The sequence below is a fragment of the Psammomys obesus genome, unplaced genomic scaffold (genome assembly GCF_907164565.1).
Source record: "Psammomys obesus unplaced genomic scaffold, mPsaObe1.curated_primary_1811, whole genome shotgun sequence".
Classification (NCBI taxonomy): domain Eukaryota; kingdom Metazoa; phylum Chordata; class Mammalia; order Rodentia; family Muridae; genus Psammomys; species Psammomys obesus.
In genome coordinates, this window is record NW_026596117.1 from 6930149 (window position 1) to 6950488 (window position 20340).

Genomic DNA, 20340 nt, shown 5'->3' on the forward strand with positions numbered 1-20340 from the left:
AGGTGGATGCATGTGAGCTGACCCTGAGGGCATGAAAGTGGGGAAGATGACCCTGCCCCTTGCAGGCTGTGCCATTAGGTGAACAGGACACGGATGGAGAGTTTGCCCTGGTGGCATTGGTGTGGGAGAACTGGCTGGCTGACCAACTCAGATACCACACAGGCCCAGATCCAGGGCTTTAAGTTGGTTCATCCCAACATTTAACCTATCTATAAACTGCTGGAGCCTAAGAAGATCTGGTCCTCCAAGATAAAATCTGCAGAACCTCCATGACACAGAGAAAAAAAACAGGATATTTTAGAGGATTCCCAGTAAGGATCCAATACTGATAGTGTATCAGAAGCCAGAGATCTTGAACCAGACCAATGTCTCTTTGCAATGAACATTTGCAACTAAAGATGAGTAGACAATAAGACATACCATGTGACACACTGTGACTCACTATAGCTTCCATCTCAAGAAGATTTTGTCTTGTTTTGTTTAATTTTATTATTTAATTTATTTTGGAGTGCAGGCTTTAAGAGTCGAGGGTGGATATGAAAGGAAGGGGATATGAGTGGCACTGAGGTACATGATATGAAATTCAAAAGAATTAAAAATAAGTTTTTAAAAAAAAATACACTGAAGCATCCAATAAAAACTTTACCTGGGGGTGTAGCCTTGCCAATCCACAGAGGAAGACAATGCAACCAGTTCTGATGAGAACTGATAGGCTAGGGTCAAATAGAAGGGGAGGAGGACCTCCCCTATCAGTGGACTAGGGGAGAAGAGGGAGGGAGGGTGGGAATGGGAGGAGACAAGGGAAGGGACAACATCCAGGATACTAATTGAAAAATTTTAATAGATGATAATAATAAAAATTTTATAAAGCTTACCCCAAATACTTCAATCTTTTTAAGTATGTCTAGAGATAGTGTTTGTTTAATTAATGAACAATAGTAATGTAACAAACTTAAAATAGTCATTCCATATAACTTGGTGAAATTATTGGATGTTTTCATTAATAGTAATATTAGAATGAAAATCAGTAAAACATTTTTCTATACCCTTATGGTAGGACAACAACGTATTGAATCCAAAGAGCCGTTCCATCAAAGGTTGTTCACTTGGAAAGAGAGAAATATGTTTAAAAAAATCCCTTAATAAATGTAGGTACCTATAAATTCACAAAACCTTTTAAGATAATTGCAATAATTAATGAATGCACTCAGTATTTTAACATGTATCATTTTCTTGTGGCACCTTACATTAGAATACAATTCATGTAGTAGACTTTTGCAAAAGCTTCAGTGTGTTGTTATATCAAAATTTTCTGGCATGAACTCAATGGCAGACTCTTTGACCTCCCCACTCTCCCCCAAGGGAGGAGCAGTCCTGCTAGGCCACAGAGGAGGACTTTGAAGCCAGTCCTGAAGATACCTGATAAAACAGGGTCATATGAAAGGGGAGGAGGTCCTCCCCTATCAGTGGACTTGGAAAGGGGCAGCGAGGAGATGAGGGAGGGAGGGTGGGATTGGGAGGGAATGAGGTAGTGGGATACAGCTGGGATATAGAGTTAATAAAATGTAACTAATAATAAAAGAAATATCCTTCTCATAATCATAATGGAAAATGTATTTCATATTACTAATGATATTATATTTAAGGGATGATTTCAAATATACACATTGTAAAAACACTATTGACATACATAATATTTATCTATTTTTAAACTTTATGACATCTAAAATAATTAACCTATTGCATTATTTCATAAATATAGAAATTATACATTAACTAAATGTAGAACTTTCATTACAGTAAACTATCCCATTGTTTATTTGGCTCAGGAAATTATCATTTTAGTGGAACAAGTGTTTTGGTTCTATTGACATTCATGTTTGTATCCTCGGTGCTGCTAAAGGCTTTCCTTAATCTTATATCGTGGGAGAAGAATCCTAAAATTTACTAATTTGTTTTTAAAAAAAGATAAATGACTAGAGTCCTGGTTTAAAACAATGATATCACAAACACTCTAAAACAAAGTTTTCCAAATAAAACATTATTGATAGGAATAAAAGCCCTTTTCATATTGGTCTACAACTTCATTATGTTGAGAAAAAACATTAAGTAATAATTAAACAAAAGCAATAAACTGATTAAACAATATTAATCAAAACAATGACGCTATAGAGTAATAGTAATAATAATATATTTGGCAACAAAAGAACTTTTGACTTACAAGATATTCTCAAGCACTTTATCTCATAAATGATTAGAAGGAAAGTGGCAAAAAAGGGAGAATAAATAGTTTATCAAGGATGAAAAGTGCAAAATGAGGACAGAGGAGAAAACTGAAATACGTTAAGCAGGTACCTGAAAAATTGTACACACTGTAAGCAGAGGCAGCATTCTCAGATTTATATTGAAGAACTGCTGCCAAGGCTCTGGTTTAACACTCAAGGCTGAGTATTTTTTATTGCATCCTCCCATCCTGCTCAAGAGTGTGAGTCTGTGCTGGGAGCTGTGCTTACTGAGCCAAGCAAACAAGGAGAAAGTCATCAATTACTCCCCACTCAACTTCCAGAGCTAGTGCCTGCCCTCTTCAATGTATGTATAACTCCCTGAGACTTGAATGAAAGTTAGGTGCGTGTAATTGAGGGCAGAAGCTGACCCCAAGAGGTTGAGTGTGAAATGATTGATCGGTTTGAACTCCAGTAGTTCTTTCTGAACTAATGGACTTCAGCAGGGCCCAGACTGGACCCTTGAAATTTGCTTCCTTATTTCCTGCCATCCAGCCACTCCGTGTAGCATTCCCACACAACCTTCTCATTTTTCTTGTTTGAAATCTTTTAATTTACTAGTTGACCAAATAATCCATTTGGTTGAATGTTTGTAACAAGCTCCCCTTTTTAAAAAATATTTTTGAGTATTTTTTCTTTATTAATTACACTTTATTCACTTTGTATCCCCCCTGTGGTTCTCTCCCTCCTCCTGTCCTAATCTGTCCCTTCCTCCACTGATAGGGGAGGACTTATTTTCTTTCCTTCTGATCCTAGTCAATTAAGTCTCATCAGGAGTGGCTGCATTGTCTTCTTCTGTGGCCTGGTAATGCTGCTTCCCCTTCAGGGGGAGGTAATTATAAAGAGCAGGCCAATCAGTTCATCTCAGAGACAGTTCCTGTTCCTACCACAATGGAACCCACTTGGATATTGAACTGCCATGGGCTACATCTCTGCAGGGGTCTTAGGTTATCTCCATGCATAGTCCTTGGTTGGAATAGCAGTCTCAGGAAAGACCCCTGTGCTCAGATTTTTTGGTTCTGTTGCTCACCTTGTGGAGTTCCTGTCCTCTCCAGATCTTACTGCTTCCCACTTCTTTCTTAAGATTCCCTGCACTCTGCCTAAAGGTTGCCCATAAGTCTCAGCATCTACATTGATAGTCTGCAGGGCAGAGCTTTTCAGAGGTCCTCTGTGTCAGGCTTCTGACCTGTTCCCTCTTTTCTCCTTCTTGTGATGTCCATCCTCTTTGCCTTTCTGGATAGGAATTGAGCATTTTAGCAATAGTCCTCCCTCTTGATTAGTTTCTTTAGGTGTACAGATTTTAGTACGTTTATCCTATATTATATGTCTATATGAGTGAGTATATACCATGTGCATCTTTCTGCTGATCTTTACCAGATCCCACCATTTACCTGCAAATTTCATGATTTTCTTGTTTTTTATTGCTGAGTAATATTCCATTGTGTAGATATACCACCATTTGTGCATCCATTCCTCCACTGAGGGGCATCTGGGCTGTTTCCAGCTTCTGGCTATTACAAAGAAGGCTGCTACAAACATGGTTGAGCAAATGTCCTTATTGTGTACTTGAAAATCTTTTGGATAGGAGTGGTATAGTTGGATCTTGAGGAAGCACTATTCCTAGTTGTCTGAGAAAACACCAGATTGCTTTCCAGAGTGGTTGTACAAGTTTACATTCACACCAGCAGTGGAGGAGGGTTCCCCTTTCTCTACAACTTCTCCAGCATGTGTTGTCTCTTGAGTTTTTGATCTTAGCCATTCTGATGGGTGTAAGGTGAAATCTTAGGCTCGTTTTGATTTGCATTTCCCTGATAGCTAATGAGGTTGAGCATTTCTTTAAGTGTTTCTCTGCCATTCGATATTCCTCTATAGAGAATTCTCTGTTTAGCTCTGTACCCCATTTTTAAATTGGATTACTTGAATTTTTGCTGTTTAACTTCTTTAGTTCTTTATATATACTGGATATTAGCCCTCTGTCAGATATAGGGTTGGTTAAAATTCATTAACATTGCAGCAAATTTTCTTAATAGCTCACAGTACAATTTAAGTTATCTGAACCATAGTTTCCAATGAGTACAATCACAATGGCAGGCTAAAAGTGCTCCTCTGGGTTGAGTATTATTCTCTTTGTTGAATACCAAATAAAACTGGAGAAACTCAGCACAGCTGGTTATTTGAAGTATTTACTAATGGGTAGACAGTGGAAAAGTGATTGTTTTTGTTTTAAAGCATTTTAATTGTAAATATTTAAGATTATACTTATTTTATATCTAAAAATAGATATTGCTGTTCACATAGAACATTAATTTATGCTAGTTGTGGTGGCAGGCACCTTTAATTGCAGTACTATTGAGGCAGAGGCAGGTGGATCTCTGAGCTGAAGGTTGTCCTGATCTATATAATGAATTCTGGGAAAGTCAAGTCTATACAGAAAGACCTTGTCTCAAAACCAACCAACCAACATATAAATGAACAAACAAACAAACAAACAAACAACATAATTTATGCTAGTAAAACTGATAAATTGATTAGGATCTCTATTTATTGTAGTTTATAATCTAGAACCAATGACCTATACCCTATCAGGTATTCTGTACTACCCTGGCTATAAGGTATGTATGCACTCCCAAGTTATGCCATATTTTTTTAGTGAGCAATGAGTATTATGTTGTTACTGAACCCTTACTTTGGCAGATATTTTACTAATTTAAAATTTTACTGAATCCATCTCAACTTTTGAAGAAAGGAAAACTTTTGTGACATTATATCCTATGTCATTCATTACATAAACACAGAGAATAAATCATTTTTTTTTCTCGAGGTAATGGTCATCCTTTCAAACAGATTAATTTACATCAGCTAACACAGGTTTTCTATAAGCTTGGTTAAGAATATACCAGAGTGTTTTGATGAATGAAATCCCAAATCATTAGACATGCCAAAGTTCAACATGTCCAAGTGGGTTTCATAGTAATGGGAACAGGGACTGCCTCTGACATAAACTTATTGGCCTGCTCTTTGATCACCTCCCCGTGAGGGGGTAGCAGCCTTACAAGGCCACAGAGGAAGACAATACAGCCACTTTTGATGAGACCTAACAAACTAGGTTCAAAAGGAAGAAAAAGAAACCCTCCCCTACCAGTGGACTTGGGGAGGGGAGTGTGTGGAGAAGGGGGAGGAAGGGGGCGATTGGGAAGGGAGGAAGGAGGGAACTAGAGGGGGGATACAAAGTAAATAAAGTATAATTTAAAAGAAAGAAAATAAATTATGTAGCAAAATTTTTGAATTATAATATGATTGCAAAGCCGGTGTTTTGTCTGTTATTTACACATAACACACTGGGAAAGATAATTTGAGGGACACTGCCATGTTAGTAATATCATATCACCTTTCAAATTTTAGTATATTTTAATAATTTGAAGAAATTTTTAATAATTTTCTGCATTCCTCCACTCATACCAAAAATTTGGGCAGAGCGCATGGAATTTTATGAAAGAAGGGAGAGATAGAAAGACCTGGAGGAAACAGGAGCTCCAAGAGGTGACCAACAGAGTCAAAAAACAAACAACCAAACAAACACAACAAAACAAAACAAAACAAAAAACCTGAGCCCTGGGGGCCCTGCAGAGACTGATATTCCGACTAAGGACCATGCATTGAGAGGACCTAAAACCACTGCTCAGATACAGCCCATAGACTCAGTCTCCAAATGGGTTCCTTAGTAAGGGGAGCAGGGGCTGTCTCTGACATGAAATCAGTGGCCTGCTGTCTGATCACCTCCCCACCTAGGGGTGCAGCCTTGCCAGGCCACAGATGAAGACAGTGCAGCCAGTTCTATCTAAGAGACCTGATAGGCTAGGGTCAGATAGAAGGGGAGGAGGACCTCCCCTATCAGTGGACTATGGAAAGGATGTAGGGGAAGAAAAGGGAGGGAGAGTCGGTTTGAAAGGAGACAAGGGAGGGGGCCACAGCCATGATACAAATTGAATAAATTGTAATAAATAAAAATAATCAATAAAAAATGCAAAAAATTCTTTCCTTCAGTATTTTCCTCAGAGTTAAAATCTTCCAATAGTATTCAAAGACACATTGTAATAACATATTTATTGTAATTCTCTTTCTGCTTTATATATTGTGAGAAGTTATATCCTCATTGTCTTTCTGACACTGGGCCCTCCTCCAGGTGTCTCTTTATTCCTCCTTACACGTTTTTGTGTAGGCTTGTTTCCATAGACACCATGAGTACTTATAATGTCCCTAGCAACTGTTCCCAGATTTTTTTTTCTTTTAGCAAGACATTTTCACTGCTTACAAATGGAGCTGCTGTGTCCCATTGTTTCAGGAGATGTCTAACAGGTGCTCTTTCTTTCAACTTCATTATTGAGAAATTCAAGAGATATACTCAAGAAATTCAAATTGTGCCAAGCTGCTGCACTTTACCACACCATACATCTTTTTATGCTAAGATGGCACTTCAATTTGTAGTGTTTTGCACAGCATGAACTGCTATTGAGCTAGACAAATATTAATAAATGCCACTCTTCCATTCTCTTATAAGGAACTAGAAAGAAGCTAAGGTAAAAACATGTCAGCTTTCAACCACAGCCAAAACTGAGAAAAATGTTACAATTTAAGAGCAATGCATATAAAACAGAAACAAAATCAATGTACAGCTGCCATAGATAAGTTAGTTTGTCTCTCTTCATTGCAATCCCACAAATACTTCTTTCACATCTTTTTGTTAAAGAAAGAGCTATCTTTGGAAATGTTCTATACCTACGAATAAAATAGTTTTTTTTATTTAATGTTTTAACATCTGTCTGGACATAGACACATTTTGCAAATAATAGGCTAATAGAAAACAAATATAATTTGGTGTGCTTCTTAGAAAATATTCATATTAATTTAGAATGAAAATAATTTAAAAGATTAACTGCGAAGCTAATATTACACATTACACCTTAATGGTAAGATAAGATTTATATTTGAATAGATGGGAGATATTTGTGAAATTGCATGTTTCTAATTACATAAGTATTTCTAAATAGATATACGGAATATTTTGGAGATTTTCTTGTATGTTAACTCAGACTTCAAAAACAAACAAGCAAGCAATTCATTTTAAAGTTTTATTTAATATAACAAAAGTATATATTCTGATTAATTTTTTCCTAATCAATCCGGAAGGCTTTTTCAAAATAAAGACATGTATATTTGGACGTATGCTGCAAATCTTATGACATAGTTAAGACTGCTTTTTCCTTTAGAAATCTTGTATGGTTGCTTTTGAAATTATTAAATTAATATGCAATATGGGATTTTTCCATACTATGTTCCATAATTCACTGAAGTTTACCAATCCATATTGTGTCCTTGGGAAGTAGGAAGGAATGAGGAGCATCTTGGCAAGTAATTGACCAAGAAGCACCATGGAAATTCTGAGTCATCACAAGCTACTGTAGCTCAGTATCCAAGCGGGTACCCTAGTAAGGGGAACAGGGTCTGTCTCTGACATGAACCAACAACTTTTTTATTGGACTGAAGGGCCACTTCATGAAATGCAACTCATTCCTGATACTGCTAAGTACCCAAAAAACCTGAAACTAGATAGGACACTAGCCTAGAGGAAATATACTACTAATATTCTGATAAAGGAAGACAGAAATAAAATGACAAGTAATGACATGCTCTGTACACTTACATTGTTGTGTTGATAAACCTGTTATCAGAGAAGCTTCTTTTTACCATAGATGTGAATTCATTTAGGGAACCACAACTAGAAAATGTCGAGATTTAAAGACTTCGGGGCACACAGTCTTTTAAATATGCTATTTTCATCTAATACTTCCCTTCAAGTTTAGTGATCCATGTATAACAGGGTGTGCAAAAATTGTAAGAGACAGAAGGGATGGGTGTCTCTGAGAAAACTGTCTTCAAGACAAAACAGAAATCACACCACCAGACAGCAGTTCTGACGGATGCTTCAGAAGAATATGAAAAATACTTTTTCCTTGTCTGAATTCTGTCTCTGATTTCCTTTGGTATAGTCATTTCTTATTTTGATACAATCTGATATGTCAATTCTTTTCTCTTTTGATTTTATAATTGCCTTATTTACCTTGGGCGAGGCAGATATTTCACCTATGCTGCCTCAATAACTATCAGTTACTGAGTTCACTATCCATCTCCCAGCCCCCATGTAATGCTATCCAACTTAATCATTCCTATCTGAACTGGCTTCCATTTATAATCTTATATATACTTGCTTTTATTCTTTATTAGGGCCTTTTCAAGCTGTTATTGGAATCCTTCCTCCAGGATTACATTTCTTTCCCATGCTAACCTATTGTGACATCCTCAATTGTTACTATTTTTTTTAATTTTTCTTAAATTTTTTATTAATTACACTTTATTCATTTTGTATCCCCCCATAAACCCCTCCCTCTTCTCCTCCTGATCCCCCCTCCCTCCCCTTTCTGCATGCATGCCACTCCCCAAGTCCACTGATAGGGGAGGGTCTCCTCTCCTTTCTGATCTTAGTCTATCAGTTCTCATCAAAAGTGGCTGCATTGTCCTCTACCATGGCCTGGTAAGGCTGCTCCCTCCTCAGGGGGAGGTGATCAAAGAGCAGGCCAATCAGATTATGTCAGAGGCAGTCCCTCTTCCCATTACTATGTAACCCACTTGGACACTGAACTGCCATGGGCTACATCTGTGCAGGGGTTCTAGGTTATCTCCACGAATAGTCCTTGGTTGGCATATGAGTCTCTGGGAAGTTCCCTGTGTTCAAATTATCTTGTTCCGTTGCTCTCCTTGTGGGGTTCCTGTCCCCTCCAGCTCTTACTATTTCCCACTTCTTACATAAAATTCCATTCAATCTGCCCATCAGTTGGCCATCAGGCTCAGCATCTGCTTTGACAGTCTATACAGCAGAGGCTTTCAGAGGCCCTCTGTAGCAGGTTCCAAGGTTGTTTCCTATTTTCTTTTTCTTCTGATGTCCATCCTCTTTGCCTTTCAGGATGGGGATTGAACATTTTAGTTAGGGTCCTCTCTTTTGCTTAGTTTGTTTAGATGTACAGATTTTAGTGGGTTTATTTTATGTTGTATGTTTATATGAGTGGGTATATACCATGCGTGTCTTTTTGCTTCTGGGACAACTCACTCAGGATGATCCTTTCCAGGTCCCACCATTTACCTGCAAATTTCATGAATTCCTTATTTTTTCATTGCTGAGTAATACTCCATTGTATAGATGTACCACAGTTTCTGCATCCATTCTTCAGTTGAGGGGCATCTGGGTTGTTTCCAGCTTCTGGCTATTACAAATAAAGCTGCTACAAACATGGTTGAGCAAATGTCCTTTCTGTGTACTTGCGCCTCTTTTGGGTATAAGCCTAGGAGTGGTATGGCTGGATCTTGAAGAAGCGCTATTCTTAGTTGTCTGAGAAAGCGCCAGATTGATTTCCAGAGTGGTTGTACAAGTTTACATTCCCACCAGCAGTGGAGAAGGGTTCCCCTTTCTCCACAACCTCTCCAGCATGTGTTGTCCCTTGAGATTTTCATCTTGGCCTCTACAATAAAAGATCTTCTAGAGGTATCTCCATCCCTGATCTCAAGCTGTACTATAGAGCAACAGTTATAAAAACTGCATGGTACTGGCATAGAAACAGAATGGTGGATCAATGGAATCGAACAGAAGACCCAGAAATAAACCCACACACTTATGGACACCTGATTTTTGACAAAGATGCCAAAACCATACAATGGAAAAAAGATAGCATCTTCAACAAATGGTGCTGGTCCAACTGGATGTCTACATGTAGAAAAATGAAAATAAGTCCATACTTATCACCCTGCACAAAACTGAAGTCCAAGTGGATCAAAGACCTCAACATAAAACCAGACACATTAAATCGGCTAGAAAAAAAAAAAAGTGGGGAATACCCTAGAACTCATTGGTACAGGAGAAAACTTTCTGAACAGAACACCAACAGCACAGGCTCTAAGAGCAACAATCAATAAATGGGACCTCATGAAATTGAAAAGCTTCTATAAAGCAAAGGACACTGTCATCAAAACAAAGCGACTGCCTACAGATTGGGAAAGAATCATCACCACCCCTTTATCTGACAGAGGACTCATATCCAATATATATAAAGAACTAAACAAGTTGAAAAGCACAAACCAAATAATCCACTTAAAAAACGGGGAACAGAGCTAAAGAGAGAATTCTCTGTAGAGGAATATCGAATGGCAGAGAAGCACTTAAAGAAATGTTCGACCTCATTAGCCATTAGGGAAATGCAAATCAAAACAACCCTGAGATTTCACCTTACACCCATCAGAATTCTTACTATTTTTTTTCCTGAAATCTGTTGGGGTGCAAATATGAACATCATAGTGTTTGTATATATATATATATATTGAAATTGTCCTTTATAAGTTTAAAAGTCCTAGTCCATATTAAATATTTGATATATTTTGAATTTTTCATTAAAATGTGAGCAGTAAAGATCTATTTTTAGTAAATGTCATATATGTTTTCATATTTCCCTTATTACATATTAGAGACACTACCATTTTTCAGTATGTATCTTTGATGGTGTCATAAATGTTTATTTAAATTCACAAAATTGTAATTTTGTGTTTTATAGAGATCACTGCAATATGAGACTATGGAAAAATATGATTATAAATGTTCATCTTTCCGGGATGAAAAGAGTTATAGAGGTGTTTGATGACAGTGTTTGATGTATGTAATACATATTCTATAAAGCTGAGAACACATAAGATAGATACCATATGTTATTATCTGTTCATTGAAACACAATAAAATATTTAGGGAACAAAAACATTTTTAAAACTATAACATGCATATTTTATATAGAACTACAAAATCATATTCTTTCCTGATATCACTGTATTATTATACTCAAGAGAAAATGTCTTCTCCTAAGTCATTGTGACTAACATTAGAGGTTTATATATCAATCCAGTATCCCGTGGATATAACAGCTCATTGCTCAGAGAAGCTCTGTGAGTGTAAAAGCTACAGGAAAGGGCTAAAATACAGTTCTGATGTCTTGGCTCTAGAGGGAAAATATAATTGGATTAATAAGTAGTTATATGTTATTTGTGACATTACATTGAACTATGAAATTAGGAATATTTTGGTATATCTACTATTTCCCTAGTTTACTTTTGTAATATTTGTATTTATTTGTTTGTTTATTTATTTATTACAGTTTATTCACCTTGTATCCCACCTGTAGCCTCCCTCTTCCATCTCCTCCCAATCCTACCCTCCTTCCCTCTTCTCCATCCATGCCCTCCCCTAGTCCACTTATATGAGAGGGCCACCTCTGGTTCTAGTCTATTAGGTCTCATCAGGAGTGGCTGCATTGTCTTCTTCTGTGGCCTGGTAAGGCTGCTTCCTCCTCAGGGGAAAGTGATCAAAGAGCAGGCTAATCAGATTATGTCAGAGACAGTCTCTGTTCCTATTAGTAGGGGGGCACTTGGATGCTGAACAGCCATGGGCTACATCTGTGCAGGGGTTCTAGGTTATCTCCATGATTGGTCCTTGGTTGGAGCTTCATTCTCAGAAAACAACCCTGTGTCCAGATTTTTTGCTTCTGTTGAGTCACTGTCATATGAAATTCATTTGCATGTAACCATGAAATTCTGTAAAGTCTTCTGAGGGAGCCACTCATCATTGCATGCTTCATTATTCACATTTGCTTATATTTTAAAGTAAACCTTGGCATAAACAAAAGACTTTGAAAATATAAAAGATGTTCATTGTCAGAGCTATTTTAGAAAAACACGTTAATTTGTCTCTGATACCATGAGGTGGAATTAACTATGGTTTCTACAAAGTATAGTAGTAAATTTATGACAGGGATGACATGGTTTCCAAAGCAGCTGTTTGATACAGTTCTGGCTGCTGGAACACAATCTCCCTGGAGAAAACATCTCTGGATTTCCAATCCACAAATGGCCTTGCTTTTTCCTATATCTCTGCTTGCTTTGTTTCTTACTGTGCCTCCATCATTTTCCTCTAATTCAACCCTACTGGATGCAATTGGTAGATTTTTAGGGAGACTGGGAGATAAGGAAATGGCTCAGAAATAACCACTATGGAGGAAGCATGCCTCTTGTCTCTAAAGGCAGTGGACACTATTATCTAAACAAGTTATTGAATTCATAAAGGCCTTTTGAGCTAATTGTTCCCTGAAAAACCTTAGTCAGCTCATGGATATAAAATGGTATCAGGAATTGTTTACACTCAGCCCCCAGATTGCTACAGTCAGAAAGGAATTAGACCCTAGAGAAGCTATGGAACTCACACTACCTTTTTTTCTAGAAAGACTTGGTCACATGGACACGATTCCTGGGTATAAGATAAGGAGATTACAGGAGCTTTGTATAGTTTATGAGGAAGGGGCTAGAGACCCTCAGACTGATCACTTCTATTACAAAAGATGTTTAGAAGGAGCTCATAAAACAACCTGCTCAGCTACAAACAGCAACTAAGAATTGAGAATAGTCCTGTTTGTTTAGCACTTCTTTGTTCTTATACCACTTATTGTAACCACAGGATTTTGCCCAGGTGACTTTGATGTAGAGGTTTGTCTGAGAAAAGTACTGAGTTAATGATTAAATATGTTTGCTTGCTTGCAATGTAATCACTGGACCATGGACATAGAGTACAGCTTGTTATATTATGTTTATTCTCATCTGCGGGTCTTTGGGAAAAAGGCAGTATTTTTCTGAAAGACAAAAGGGTTTTGATCATGTAGAAAAAAATGTATAAGGAAATGATTCAACAATAAAAGGCTGGATTGACTCTCTGCTCTAAAAAAAGAGAAAAAAAAAGAAAGAAGAGAGAAAGAGAGCAGGAAAAAAGAAAGTGTGAGCACACACCAGAGAAACTGCCTCCCAAGAGAATAGTCTCATGAAATGAGTCATCCATCAGCTTGTATTTGCCCCTGTGTGTGAAGTTATTTTCTTTTGTGCCAAGCCATTCTTCCCCATCTGGAGATCCACAATTGGCTGTGGCTGGTACCCATCAAATTTAATCTTACAATTTAGATATTCTCTTCAATGTTTGTGTAATATCTTTCTTTAAAACTATGTATTTGTTATTTTTATATTTATGTGGTGAAATATTTGACATAAAAAATTCAGTGAAGTGATCTAAGATCAACCATCAATAAATGGACCTCATTAAACTGAAAAGCTTCTGTAAAGCAAAAAACACTGTTGTCAGAACAAAAGAACAGTGTGCAGATTGGGTAAGGATCTTTACCAACCCTATATCTGAAAGAGGGCTAATATACAGAATTTATGAAGAACTAAGGAAGATAAAAAGCAACAAATCAAGTAATCCAATTAAAAAATGTGCTATGAACCTAAACAGAGAATTTTCTGTAGAGGAATATAGAATGGCAGAGAAACACTGAAAGAAATGTTCAATGTCCTTAGCCATCAGAGAGTTGCAAATCAAAACAACCCTGAGATTTCACTTAGACCCATCAGAATGACTAAGATCAAAAACTCAAGTGACAACACATGCTGGAGAAGTTGTGGAGAAAGGGGAACTCTCCTCCATTGCTGGTGGGAATATAAACTTTTACAACACTTTGGAAATCAATCTGGCACTTTTTCAGACAACTAGGAATAGTCCTTCCGCAAGATCCAGCTATAACACTCCTAGGCATATATCCAAAAGATGCTCAAGTACACAACAAGGATATTGGCTCAACCATGTTTGTAGCAGCTTTATTCTAATAACCAGAACCTGGAAACAATCCAGATGTTTATCAACAGAGTAACGGATACAGAAATTGTGGTACTTTTACACAATAAAATACTACTCAGCAATTAAAAACAAGGAAATCATGAAATTTGCAGGCAAATGGTGGAATCTAGAAAAGATCATTTGGAGTGAGGTATCCCAGAAGGAGAAAAACACACAAGGTATATACTCACTTATAAGTGGGTACTAGACCTATAAGGTAGGAAAAACATACTAAAATCTGTACAGCTAAAGAAGATAAACAAGGAAGAGGACCCTGGGGAAGATAATCAATCCTCAGTTAGAAAGACAAATGGGATGGACATTGGATGTAGGAGAAAACAAGTAACAGGACAAGGGCCTTTGAAAGACTCTACCTAGCAGTGTATCAAAGCAGATACTGAGACTCATAACCAAACCTTGGGCAGAGTGCAAGGAATCTTATGAAAGAAGGTGCCTTAGTATGATCTGGAGAGGACAGGAGCTCCACAGGAACCAAACATATCTGGGCACAGAGGTCTTTTCTGAGACTGATTCTCCAACCAAGGACCATGTATAGATATAACCTAGAACCTCTGCTCAGATGTATCCCATGGTAGCTCAGTATCAAAGTGGGTGTCCAAGTAAGGGGAACAGAGACTGTCTCTGACATGAACTCAGTGGCTGGTTCTTTGACATTTCCCCCTTCCCCCAAAGGAAGGTGCAGCCTTGCTAGGACACAGAAGAGGATATTGCAGCCAGACCTGATGAATCCTGATAAGCTAGGGTCAGATGGAAGGGGAGGAGAACATCCCCTATGAGTGGAATTAGAGAGGGGCAGAGTGGAGATGAGGGAGGGAGGGTGGGATTGGGAAAGAATGAGAGAGGGGCTACAGCTGGTATACAAAGTAAATAAACTGTAATTAATATAAAAATTAAAAATGTAATTAAAAAATAATTCAGTGAAGAAGTAGTTTATAATTTCAGATTATTTCATGCTTGGTTGGTTCCAGGCAATTGAGAAGCCCCTCAAGGTGATATATGTTTAAAGGAAAGCTGACCATTTCCTATTCAATCCAGGTAAGAGAGAATGAATAGAATTAGGGGACAGCAACAACATGCTCTAAAGACACAACCATTATGTCCTGCCAGAACTTATGTCCTAAAGTTTCTAAAGTCTCTCACAATAAAATGGCCAGCTTAATATCAAGTATTCAACACATTGTTTGCAGATGACATTTCATATTAAGACATTGTTCTGGAAAGGGTTTGACAGAGAACCATTTTAATTGGCCTTCTCAGTCATTTATTGACACAGAACATCTCTGACCTAAGCTGTGGGTACCATTATTGCATAACTGACTATGAGAAGAAACTTTTTACTAGTAACCTTAATTAACCACTGGTAAACTGGCTATTCATATTAATATTATTATTGGAAAGTATTGAGGACCATATCCTCAATTTCTTTTCACTGTAACACACACACACACAAAGTGAGAAAGAGAGAGAATCTGAAACAGTGTTGAATAATGTAATCACTGTTATTTTCTATGCAAAACCTTCAGCCTTGTTGGAGCCAACATCTTGTGGATAGTAGTTTTTTTATTTTAATTTAATTTAATTTTATTTTTAATTATTATTATATTTCTTTTTAAAATTTTTTATTAATTACACTTTACTTTGTATACCCCCTGTAGTTCCACCCCTTCTCCCCTCCCAATCTCTCCCACCCTCTTTCTTCTCCATGCATGACCACCCCCCCCCCAAGTCCACGGGTAGGGGAGGGTTTTTTTTTTTTTTTCTTCCTTCTGATCCTAGTCTGTTAGGTCTCATCAGGAGTGGCTGCATTGTATTCCTCTGTGGCTTGGTAAAGCTGCCCCGCCTCAGGGGGAGATGATCAAAGAGTAGGCCAATCAATGTGTTTTAACTATACATAGACAAGTCTGCGTATTTTTGCATATTTCCTGCTAACAATGTGCCATGATGGCAAGTGCATGCTGAAAACTTAACTGGACTGAAAAGAGAGTAAATAGGTGATTATTGGGAAATTAATCTGTTCTCAAAAGTAGGAGAGACTGTTACAGAAACAACCCCTGTGTCTGTCAGATGAAATGGTAAATTCTCTGACAATTTTGGACACTGATGTTTAGATGTATAAAGAAAACAGAATAAATATGTCTTTAAAATTAATAGCAACATCTTGAGGAAGCACTATTCTTACTTTTCTGAGAGAGCGCCAGATTGATTTCCAAAGTGGTTGTAGAAGATTACATTCCCACCAGCAATGGAGGAGGGTTCCCCTTTCTCCACATCCTCTCCAGCATGTGTAATTACCTGAGTTTTTGATCCTAGCCATTCCAATGGGTGTAAGATTAAATCTCAGGGTCATTATGATTTGACTAAGGAGGTTGAGCATTTCTTTAAGTGTTTCTCTGCCATTTAATATTCTTCTGTTGAGAATTTTGTTTAGTTCTTTACACCATTTTTTAACTGGATTATCTGGTTTATTGGTATTTAACTTTTTGAGGTCTTTTTTTTGTTTTTATATTTTATTATTGGGCTATAGTGCAGTTCAGTAAAGTACATGTATTATACAAAACTCAACAAATATATAAATATTAATATAGAGTAAATAACTTCATAGTAGTAAAAGTACAATTTTCTCCTGCTGATAGTTGGAAATCCGAATGGGAAATGAATTTAAAAAAAGAAAAAAGAAAACAAGCATCCCCAAAGGAGTGTCTGTTGCCCCAATGCATTTGGTGGTCTCTGGTTTATGACATCATCACACCAAGATTTCCATGTATACTCCACTCAGATCAGGAGGTCATAGTTCTCTCCTTACTGCTTACCATAGTGCCTGGTTGTGATGACTGAGCTGTTTGCCTGACTGTGCTGAGAAATATTTATGGGATTAGTGAGGCTCCCTCACATGTGTTCATAAAGGTTCTTCCAGGGATCTCTAACTAAGCAAAGAAGCGTCTGAAAAATAGCACCGAAAAACTGAAATTCTTTCTCTTTACTTCGATAACAATAAAATCAAAGAAGCATCCTCTTGAGTCCCAGCAACACCATCCCACAGGCTGAGACCCAGGCAGCCCTGCAGAAGGAAGAAGAAAGAGAGGAAGAAGCAGGCTACAGAAGATGCTGGCTCTTTTCCTCCTGCTGCACTGAGCTGAGAAGCCTTTTCTTCCACAAGTTCCCACCGCTATATTCATCTTTGCCTCAGTAATCAAAGAAGAAAATCAGCCAACCGTGGACGGAATCTCTGAAACTGTAAGCCAAATTAAATCTTTCATTCCTTAAATAATTTTTGCCAGGAGCTTGTCACAGTGACAAATTGTATGATTAATAATGCCTTATTCTCCTGGCTACGGTGGCGCATGCCTGTAATCCCAGCACTTGAGGAGGCAAAGTCCAGCCTGCTGTAGGAAGTTCGTTCAGGACAGCCAGGGCTACACAGAGAAACTCTGTCTTGACAAACAAAACCAACCAACCAACCAACCATGCAAATAAACAAACGAAAAACCTATTCACTATTCTGAGTCCTGTGAGTATTAATTATTTTCATATATTTTAAACATGCTACAACGGTGTTTTCAGCATAAGAATGGATAGAGTGATCAGTAAATTTAAGGTCAAAAGGCAATTGGAGATAAGAAGGTGCGTTGGTTTTATATCTGGCTGAGTTTGATGAAAAAAAAAACATTATAAGTGTTCATAAAAAACAGCTGAAGAAATAGTGAGTTCACTAGGGAACTCACAGTGATCTGCTTGCTTCTGCCTCCCTGATTGCCAAGATTAAAGCATGTTCCATCATGTCCACATTGAGGTCTATCTTTTATTTTATTCTGCAACCTAATTATTCCAAACTTAAATACTATAAACTTAGTTTGTTTTTACTTTTAAGTGCATTGTATTATATAATACAAAAAAAAAAAAAAAAAAAGAATTCCGGGGAACTCTTGGATGTAGAGAGAATCAATAAAGAGTAAGCACATACTATGCGAAAACACATTCTTGGGATGTTTGCAATTTCTCAATTCTCATAGGATATCTAAAAATTATAGACTATTAAACACATTTTCCAAGCAAGGAGTGAATTGTTAGTCTGGGGTCATGCAGCTCGTCATCATTGGGTCTCACACATAGGTCTCATAAAATCTGAATCCATACACTGATAACATGTGAAACTTGCAGTGAGCAGGTTTAGGAAAATCTCTAAATTTTCAGAGAAGATGGGGAATGGAGCATATTAAATCAGAGTTCCATGAGGTAGGGCAGGCAGAAAGAGACTAGGCACACATAGGCATCTGGAAGAGTTGATGGGGTCTTGTTTCTTATAGCCTGTGGTCTATAAAGAAACACAGAGTGCTAAGTAGAAGCAGCTCAAGACTGAGCTTGCAGTATCAAAATGCAGCTTGCTGAAAAATTTCTTTCAAAAGGAAAATCAGTGAAAAGCTCACGAAACCCAAGATACTGTGACCACAAGAAGTGAGGTTGTCCATTAGCCTCTTCTGTCCACATCTATTTCAATGCCACTTTTTTTTTTTTTACATGCTCTCTTTTAAAGTTACCATCTCTTTACTCCCTTATCTGTTATAGGCATGTCTTGACATTTGCTTGGTTCAATAAAACTCATATTAAGACTTTATGTATTAGTTTCAAAGTAACAGCCTTCTTTTTCATTAAGTGTTATCACACACACACACACACACACACACACACACACACACACACACACAAACCCTATACAGTCTCTATAATGTTCTTTGTATGTTCAGCATTGAAATTTGGTATTGAATGTGCTCTATTCTGGGGAAGATTATTTAACCTGATCTCAACATTTTTAGATATCATTCTTTTTTTAGCTCATGTTTACACATGTGTACTGAAGAAGCTTTATGAATGTAGCTTCTGACATACTTATGGATACGTTTTCACACAGTTAATTCCTTCCTTCTTTTGATTCTTACAACATTTCTGTCCTCCCTTCACCAAAGATCCCTGAGCCTCAGGTCTCAGAATTACACTTTATCTGTATTTGTTGGGACCAGCCCCACAACTATGCACTTTTATTAATTGTGGTTTTCTATAATCATCTCCCTCTATTGCAAAGAGAAGTTTCCTAGACCAATGTGAGAACTCTGCTTACCTGTGAGTATAAGGACAAATAATTGGAACATAATTAGAGATAATAATGGTTTAGTAAAGGGATGATTGTTATGATCTCCTCCAGGATCTATGATATTAGTAGTTTTAAAATAAAAAAAAAAACCTAGTAAGAGAAATTAGATTCAGATGAATAAAAACATCTAAGAGATCTAGAAGCCAGATTTTTTTTTGTTTATCATGTAGAAGTTAGAATGTAATGAGATATTAGAGGGAAATACATCAGTTACAAATGTTTTGATGCTTTAATATCTGGGAATAAATTAAATATTTTTCTCAGCTTACGTCACAGATTCAAGTCCAGTCCTCATACATATATATCTAAATATTGTCTATTTCCAACAAAATGATTTTAATACATTCAGGTTTAAAACCATATTAAACAAGATCAGTGAAATGCATATTGAAAATGCAATTTAAATGAAGGGGAAATAAAATTACTTGCAATAGGATAATATGATTACTGTAATTGAGTACAAATTTGAGAATTGAGAATTGGGCTTTCTGGGAGTTTGTGCATAATAAAATGTTATTATATAGTAGACATCACTTTCAGCAGATTAACTCTCTTATTTCTCTTATTCAGCATTGCAATAATCTAACAATGTAAATACTCAAGGCTGCAAAAATTACAGGACTTCCAGAATTATAGCAAGTTAACTTAATTCTTGTTTTGGCTTTGCAATTTGCAAGTCATGCATTATTTCCAGCCAGACTGCAATTTCATCATCATCCAAATAGAAGCAATAAATGACTCATTCAATTAATTATGTGACCACTTGTACAATTAGCATATTATAATATATACAACATTATACAAATAATTATAAAATATCTTATCCATTTGTATGTTTGTGATTAAGAAATTTCAACAAAAATAATTATGCCAAAATTATTTTTTGTGGCATAAGAAGCATACAAACTCTCATAATCTAGATATAGTCACAGTTAGTTATGCTAGTAATTAAGAGACTATAAAGAGCTTTATATTAATAAATAAGTCTTCTACTGAGGTAACACAATACTATGTCACAGAGGAGTGACAACACATCATCACATTAGTCAGGCAGAAGAAAATCATATGATTGTGCTACACACAGAGAAGAT